The following is a 9,094-nucleotide window of genomic DNA, read 5'->3' as shown; positions in this document are numbered from 1 at the left end:
CACGCACGCAACGGAGCAGTATGCAGCAAGATATGATGCGATGAACATGGCATAAAAATATCACAGACTCGGGGACTTAGAGAAAAATGGACCTCGGGGGAAAGTCAATGCGTCGGTGGATCTCGCCGGAATCACACCGGAGTTGGCTGGAGAAGGACGGAGGAGGCCGGCGTGGGGCGGATCTGGTCCGGATCAGCCGGATTCGGGCGCGGCAGCGGACAGGGAGGCGGGGCGACGCCGTTCTCTGGCGAGACGAGCTCCGGCGAAACAAGCTCCACAGCGGGGTTGCGTCCTGCGGGAGAGAGAAGGAGTCAGCGAGAGGGAGAGGCAGGCCGGAGAGGGAGAGGCGGAGGGAGGCGCGACGGGGCTGGCTTGAGGAGGCACTCGCCGGCGGCAGGGCTCCAATCGCTGGATGGCGCACGGCGGCGGCGGGACGATCGGGCTCTGCCCGATCCACGCGAGGGAGGAGCGGGGCGATGGCGGGGCGCGAGGGCTGGCGGGGCCCGGTTCGGCCCGGCGGTAGGCCGCGGATGGGCCTCGCGGGCCGCGGCGGCTGGAGGCGCGGGGAAAGCACGTGGCCTCCCCTGGTTGGCTCCAAGGCGGCTGGGACGGCGGCGCTGGCGAGCGGGACGACACCAAGTGGCGGGCAAGAGGTGGTCGGCGGCGGATCCGAGGAGAAGGGGCGGTGCTGGATCCGAGGAAGGGGTTCTAGGGGTAGGGGAAGAGCTAGGGGATGCCAAAAATGGGGAGGGGGCTGTTATATATAGCAGTTTTGCTAGGGTTTGGGTCTAGGGGTGGATTCGGAGCCTCCGATCACGATCCGACGGATCCGATCGAGAGGGGGTTTAAGCCGGGTTAGAAGGGCTAGGGAGAGACCATGGGCTGTGAGAGAGGAGAGAGAGAGGCCCGGCAGCAGTTTTCGAATACCGAAAACGTCCGACGCTAGACCGACTATATCGCGGTTATATATTTAATGGTTGGGCAGTCAAACGAACTCCGAATGCGACGAAATTTGGCAGGCGGCCTGTCTACACTATAATAAGACCGCTCGACAAGTTTCATCCCATTCTGAGAACATTTTTATGCCGCTTATAAAATAATATTTCGGAGGTGTCGCGGGCGCGTGTGAGAGTGTCGGGGCTCGGAATGGACAATGGAGAGAACCGGGGGAACCCGAATGGGTGCAAGTTATGGAAAACATGCAGATGATATGCAGATGATGACATGGCAAAATGCAACACGCAAGCAAATGACACGGCAACGAAGGCGAATAACTGGCAGACACCTGGCGCATCGAATCCAGGGCGTTACAACACTCCTCCACTAACAAGAGATCTCGTCCCGAGATCTTAGGACCGAGACAGAAGGGAAAAGGGATGAGGTGAAACAAGAACTCAAGAGAAGAAGCAAAGAATCGAGAGCATTCGAAAAGAAGAGAGGAACGACGAGAATGACGAGAATCGAAAGCTCACGGAATCAGATAGACTATGAAACCACTCCGGTTAGAACGAGATAAGAAACGAATAAGACTGAAAGGATTTAGGCAGCACTCCGGCTGAACATGCAAAGAATAGAACATGAACTTGAGAGGATGGAATGACACCTACGAGAAGAACAGGCAAAGCCTCCGGAAGAATTAAAGAATGGAAAGAAATGAACTTAGAAGGAAGGATTGAATGGAGTTGTTGAGAAAATCAACAACGAAAGAATAAGCTTGATGTGGACTTATAGATAACATCTCAAGATTATAAGGTGATAACCGGCCACAAACGGAAATGATTTGATAGCTGAGAGGAACGAAGAAATGCAAAACTCCACTTCAAAAGAGTACAGAGATTTAATTGCACTTTGAGACGCGAGAAGAAAGATACTTGAACTCCTCCAACAAAATCTTGATGAACTCCTGAAGAATGAATTAAATCATGACGAACCACCGTGTAGAACTCTGGTAACAGAAGGATGACGAGATAAAATGAAGGATGAAAGAATAAGATGAGCGTTGCGATGATTTAGAAGGAGGTTCCGATGACATGGCCGAGGAAATTTGAACTCCGGAAAAGAAAAGATGAAAACGCTTGAACTAGAATTTATTCGTCAAGAACAAACTCCGAAGGAAGGGATTAATCACTTGGAGGAAATAAAAATAAGATTTATTGTATGCATATCCTTCATCAAATTAAATTGATGACAAGCAATGGATGTTTGCATACTACTTATTCTTCTTGAAAAAGATTGAGAAGTGGCACATCACAAACTTGAGAAGGACTTCATGAACCACCGGTAGGATTGGAAAGAACGAATGAATTAATATGGTGATAAAGGAAAAAGAATCTGAATGAACCACCGTAAGAATTCGAAAATTGAATGACGAAAGAGAATGAATCACCGGGAAGAATTAGAAGAACAAATATGCTTGAGGGGATTTAGATGCAAAGGACAAAGAGAACATGAGCTGATTAAAGAACACTTGAAAGAAACACCGGGATAAATAGAGAACGATAACTGGAATGATGGCCTCCGACGAAAAGAAACAGAAATCAACTCCTGAAATACTCCGGATGGTTAAGAAAAAAATATCTGACGAATGGAATAATTCGAGAGGATAACATGAAGTTAGAACCACGAAACTTCAAGAGAAACGACAATATTTAGAGGAAAACTCTTCTTCGATCTTCAAATGACGACGAGAAACACCACCAAAATTATTGAGATACTTCGGGAGAATGAAAAGCGAAGGGGTTGAGCCAACAATGAAAATGATTTGAAATTGATCTTGGAAAAAGGCATGTGACTGATGAAATCCATTCTTACATCCCACTTGAAAAGAATTTGAGAATAACTCCGGGAAAATAGAAGAGTCAGGTAAGATCCTGGGAAAAGACCTGTGGGTTAGGGCCCACTGAAGAGAAAACACCGTTGAAAAGGATTGTTGAAGAAAATGATGATGCACCGGAACAGTTGAAATATTTGAATGAGGTGACAACCTCGAATTAATTGGGATACAGACAAATCTCCTGAGATGTCTTGAACACTCTGGAAGGATAAACTGGCGAGAGGCGAACGAGCAGGGAAGGCACTTGATCCAAGGAAAAGAATGCGATCAACACCGAAAAACATGAATTGAGTCCACCGGAGAAGAGACGAAGAATGTCCACCGAGATGAGAATTCACCGATTGAAATGATTGAGGGAAGACTGAAGAACCTCCGCACGAATGAAATTGATGCTCGAAAAAGACTCAGACTCCGGGAAGAAGAGGGTGGGAGGGCGGGAAAACAAAGGCAACTTGGAAGGGGAAACTGATGAATATCTTGAAGAGAAAACACCGGTTGAAATCATTGAGGAAAGAAATCAAAGACTTCGCACGAGTAGGAAGGATACTCAATTACGGACTCCGGTTTCGAGAAGAAAAAGGGGTGGGCGGGTGGGAAAAGAAGACAACTGAGGGCAGAGAAACAACTTCGTTGAGAGTCAACTGAGGATTGAACTTGGCAAGGAATAAGAGGGTCGAGTCAACTTGACGAGAAATGCACCGGATGAAAAGAGCTGAGAAACAACGATCGGAAAACCAACTGTGTGATCCTAAAGAAAATTTGAAAGGGAAGAGGAGTAATTCAAAACACCTACGTCAAGATTCCTTACCAGAGCGACGAAGGGGCAGAGGAGTAAAAAGAATTCCTACTCTCCGATATAACTAGACTCAGAAAAGTTTTCTTCTAGACTCAACAACGGCGAAACTATACGATCAATCAAGGGGGGCTCCTAAGGTCGGTCGAGGCTCTGATACCAACTTGTCACGCCCAATATGCGACCCTATCCAAAAGGAACTCGAAGGTCCCACCAAGGATAGACTCGCATATTGAAACGCTTTTGCAAGGTGGATATCATTACATCAACATTACATAATAGATGGGGATACATACATAAGGCATACAATGCCACACAAATATAACATCATCTTACATAAGAGCACCATCCGACTACGGATGAAACACAAACAGAAACTCAAACGACATCCACCCTGCTAACTCAGGCTGCCGACCTGGAACCTATCCCCTGAACAAAGAAGAAGCAGAAGAAGAACTCCAAGACAAGCAAACATCGCTCTCGCGTCAAGATCATCGCACAACCTGTACCTGCAACTATTGTTGTAGTAACCTGTGAGCCACGAGGACTCAGCAATCCCATTACCATGGGTATCAAGACTAGCAAAGCTTAAAGGAAAAGGAAGGGGTAAACTGGTGAGGTTGCAGCAGCGACTAAGCATATATGGTGGCTAACATACGCAAATAAGAGCGAGAAGAGAAGCAAAAGGAACGGTCGTGAAGCTAGCAATGATTAAGAAGTGATCCTGAACTCCTACTTACGTCAAACATAACCCAAAAACCGTGTTCACTTCTCGGACTCCGCCGAAAAGAGACCATCACGGCTACACACACGGTTGATGCGTTTTAATTCGGATCTGGTGTCAAGTTATCTACAACCGGACATTAACAAATTCCCATCTGCCTATAACCGCAGGCATGGCTTTCGAAAGTTTAAACCCTACAGGGGTGTCCCAACTTAGCCCATGATAAGCTCTCGCGATCAACGAAGGATATACCTTCTCCCAGGAAGACCCGATCAGACTCGGAATCCCGGTTTACAAGACATTTCGACAATGGTAAAACAAGACCAGCAAAGCCGCCTGATGCGCCGACAATCCCGATAGGAGCTGCACATATCTCGTTCTCAAGGCAACACCGGATAGGTCAACCTACGAGTAAAACCAACCCTCGAGTTGCCCCGAGGTGGCCCCGCAGTCTGCCCGGTTCGAACCAACACTTAGACAAGCACTGGCCCGGGGGGGCTAAAATAAAGATGACCCTCGAGAGAGCGACTCCCAAGGGAAAAGGTAGGTGGTGGTGAGGCAAATGGTAAAACCAAGGTTGGGCCTTGCTGGAGGAGTTTTATTCAAAGCGAACTGTCAAGGGGGTCCCATAAATCACCCAACCGCGTAAGGAACGCAAAAATCCGGGAACATAACACCGTATGACGGAAACTAGGGCGGCAAGAGTGGAACAAAACACCAGGCATAAGGCTGAGTCTTCCACCCTTTACCAAGTATATAGATGCATTAATAATATAAGAGATATTGTGATATCACAACCAAAATCCTGTCCACCATGGAGCAATCTTCAACTTCACCTGCAACTAGCAACGCTATAAGAGGGGCTGAGCAAAAGCGGTAACATAGCCAAGCAATGGTTTTCTAGGAAGGGTGTCAAAGGTTAGAGGTTCATGGCAATTTGGGAGACTTGACGAGCAAAAGATAGGTAACGCAGCAAAGCGATAAAACAAAGCAACTAGCATAGCAATGATAGTAGTGAGATCCAGGGTAGCGGTCATCTTGCCTGAAATCCCGCAAGGAAGAAGAACGAGTCCATGAAGAAGATGAAGCCACAAAGATGAACCAAGCGTAGACGAACGAATCCTCACGATCGCAACGATACAGGAACTATTAAGAAGAAGCACACAACATAGTAAACACGCCACACAAGAACAAGGCATGATGCACAACAAGCATGATGCATGACAAAGCTATATGAAGCTACTCATGGCAAGAGATGATGCAAACAAGAGCAACACATCAAGGCAAGTTTAAATGAGGCCGGGAACAACATATAACAATTCTGGTAAGTCCTCATATGCAACTTTCGAAATTGGTCCAGATCTGAATAAACCTTATGTTCAAGTTGTTAAACAGCAAGTTAAAATGCACAAAGATGATCTACACGAGATTCTAGTCAAGTTACATATAAAGTTCACTTAATTCGGAGCTACGGCCTAGAAGATATGAGCAAAACAAGTTAAACATGGCATTGATGCAAAATGCAATCAAACATCAATCAAACACCTCAAAACAAGGATGCAACATGATAATATGAAGCTATATGCAAAATCAAGCAAGTTTCATATAGAGCACACTCAAAACGAAGCAACGGTGCAACACATACACCCTATACAAGATTAAAGGACAAGCTGTCCAAAACAGCAACTAGGCATCTTGCAAGCATCAAAACAACATGCTACAGGACCTCAACATCAAAACAAAAGGCATGGACATGATTTACGGGTAAATCATAACAAAACATAAACACTAAGCTATCTCCATAAATCACTAGAACATGCTCAAACACACATGGCAAGATTGCAAATAATGACAGTTCAGACTTTGCAGAAAATAACATCAGGTTGCAATGTTCAGAGCTATCAAACAACATGTTACAGGAACTTATCATGGCAAACAAAGGCATGGCATGATACTACTAAATGCATAGAACAAAAGTCCCTTACTGACCATGAGCCAAAAAGGATTAGAAAATATGATGGCACCCATGTAAACATAGCAAGGTATAATACAGATTCCAACATGGCAGGAACAACGATAACTAGGCATGTAGATGAGCTTGCACCACTCACCACAGAGCAATACATGGCATGGCAAGGCAACCAACAGTAAGAAGACATGATTATGAAGCTAAGCATGGCAAGATCAAGTTCATAGGGTGCATGTATCACTAAGAACAATCATGGTAACAACTGAACTTAATGTTAACAGGCTGACAGCAACATTATTTAGCAACTTTGGAGCAAGATTACAACAAGCTACAGCAAGCTATAATTGCATCCAGGGGCATGGATGGATAGAGCATGACATGTAGAACAAAACACCCTTAGTGAACATCTCCATATTATGCATAGAATGACTTGTAGCATCACGAAATAACAGATTCAGCCTAGCAAAACAGTAACAGCAAGTACACTACTTAACAAGCTTGATTCACTCACCACAAGTCATTGCATGACAAGATAAGCATAGCATCAGCAAGAAGACATGTTTATGAAGCTAACCAAGGCAAGAACAAGTTCATAGCATGCAAGGATCAACTACAACAACCTTGGCAAAATTGAATAACATGTAAACAATCTGCCAGGAAACATTTTGTAGAAAAAGTAGAGCATGAAAATGACATGCTAGACTACTCCATAATTGCAACCAGGGGCATGCATGGATAGAGCATAACCATATGTTCAAAACATCCTTACTGAAGTATCTCAAAATATGCATGGATCTCTCTGTAGCATCAAGTTTACATGGCATAAAAATAACAGCAGAACAGGGACTGAAATCAGCAACATCACGAAGCCTAGTTTGCATGCTTGTTCTAGTCACCACATTGATAACAAAAAATACATGGAATACATCACTGTAAAGATGGCATGGCATAGTTCAAAACACATGTAGACATCAACCTCATAAGATGCACACATCAAACATGGCAAAAATGACAAATGCACACATTCTGTTAACAGACAGCAGACAACATCATATAGCACTCTTGCAACGAAGATTCAGGCATGAAGATGAGCTCAAATGAACATGATGCAATGGAATGAAATGAAGTACTCGTTGAGACGAACAATTTGACATATTACACGCACGCAACGGAGCAGTATGCAGCAAGATATGATGCGATGAACATGGCATAAAAATATCTCAGACTCGAGGACTTAGAGAAAAATGGGCCTCGGGGGAAAGTCAATGCGGCGGTGGATCTCGCCGGAATCACACCGGAGTTGGCCGGAGAAGGACGGAGGAGGCCGGCGTTGTGCGGATCTGGTCCGGATCGGCCGGATCCGGGCGCGGCAGCGGACAGGGAGGCGGGGCGACGTCGTTCTCCGGCGAGACGAGCTCCGGCGGAACAAGCTCCACGGCGGGGTTGGGTCCTGCGGGAGAGAGGGGGAGTCAGCGAGAGGGAGAGGCAGGTCGGAGAGGGATAGGCAGAGGCAGGCGCGACGGGGCTGGCCTGAGGAGGCACTCGCCGGCGGCAGGGCTCCGGTCGCCGGACGGCGCACGGCGGCGGCGGGACGATCGGGCTCTGCCCGATCCACGCGAGGAAGGAGCGGGGCGCTTGCGGGGCGCGAGGGCTAGCGGGGCCCGGTTCGGCCCGGCGACGGGCCGCGGATGGGCCTCGCGGGCCGCGGTGGCTGGAGGCGCGGGGAAAGCACGTGGCCTCCCCTGGTTGGCTCCAAGGCGGCGGGGACGGCGGCGCTGGCGAGCGAGACGACGCCAAGTGGCAGGCAAGAGGTGGTCGGCGGCGGATCCGAGGAGAAGGGGCGGCGCTGGATCCAAGGAAGGGGTTCTAGGGGTAGGGGAAGAGCTAGGGGATGCCAAAAATGGGGAGGGGGCTGCTATATATAGCAGTTTTGCTAGGGTTTGGGTCTAGGGGTGGATTCGGAGCCTCCGATCACGATCCGACGGATCCGATCGAGAGGGGGTTTAAGCCGGGTTAGAAGGGCTGGGGAGAGACCATGGTCTGCGAGAGAGGAGAGAGAGAGAGGCCCGGCAGCAGTTTCCGGATACCGAAAACGTCCGACGCTAGACCGACTATATCGCGGTTATATATTTAACGGTTGGGCAGTCAAACGAACTCCGAATGCGACGAAATTTGGCAGGCGGCCTGTCTACACTATAATAAGACCGCTTGACAAGTTTCATCCCATTCCGAGAACATTTTTATGCCGCTTATAAAATAATATTTCGGAGGTGCCACGGGCGCGTGTGAGAGTGTCGGGGCTCGGAATGGACAACGGAGTGAACCGGGGGAACCCGAACGGGTGCAAGTTTTGGAAAACATGCAGATGATATGCAGATGATGACATGGAAAAATGCAACACGCAAGCAAATGACATGGCAACGAAGGCGAATAACTGGCAGACACCTGGCGCATCGAATCCGGGGCGTTACAGCTCACTAGGGACATGTTGTGGTCTATGTATTCACACGTGTATTACGATTTCCGGATAATACAATTATAGCATGAATAACAGACAATTATCATGAACAAAGAAATATAGTAATAACCATTTCATTATTGCCTCTAGGGCATATTTCCAACAGTCTCCCACTTGCACTAGAGTTCAATAATCTAGTTACATTGTGATGAATCGAACACCCATGGAATTTTGGTGTTGATCATGTTTTGCCCTAGGGAGAGGTTTAGTCAACGGATCTGCCACATTCAGGTCCGTGTGTACTTTACAAATATCTA

This window comes from Triticum dicoccoides, chromosome 6B, assembly GCF_002162155.2.
Source record: "Triticum dicoccoides isolate Atlit2015 ecotype Zavitan chromosome 6B, WEW_v2.0, whole genome shotgun sequence".
Taxonomy (NCBI): domain Eukaryota; kingdom Viridiplantae; phylum Streptophyta; class Magnoliopsida; order Poales; family Poaceae; genus Triticum; species Triticum dicoccoides.
This window is presented reverse-complemented; position numbering follows the sequence as displayed.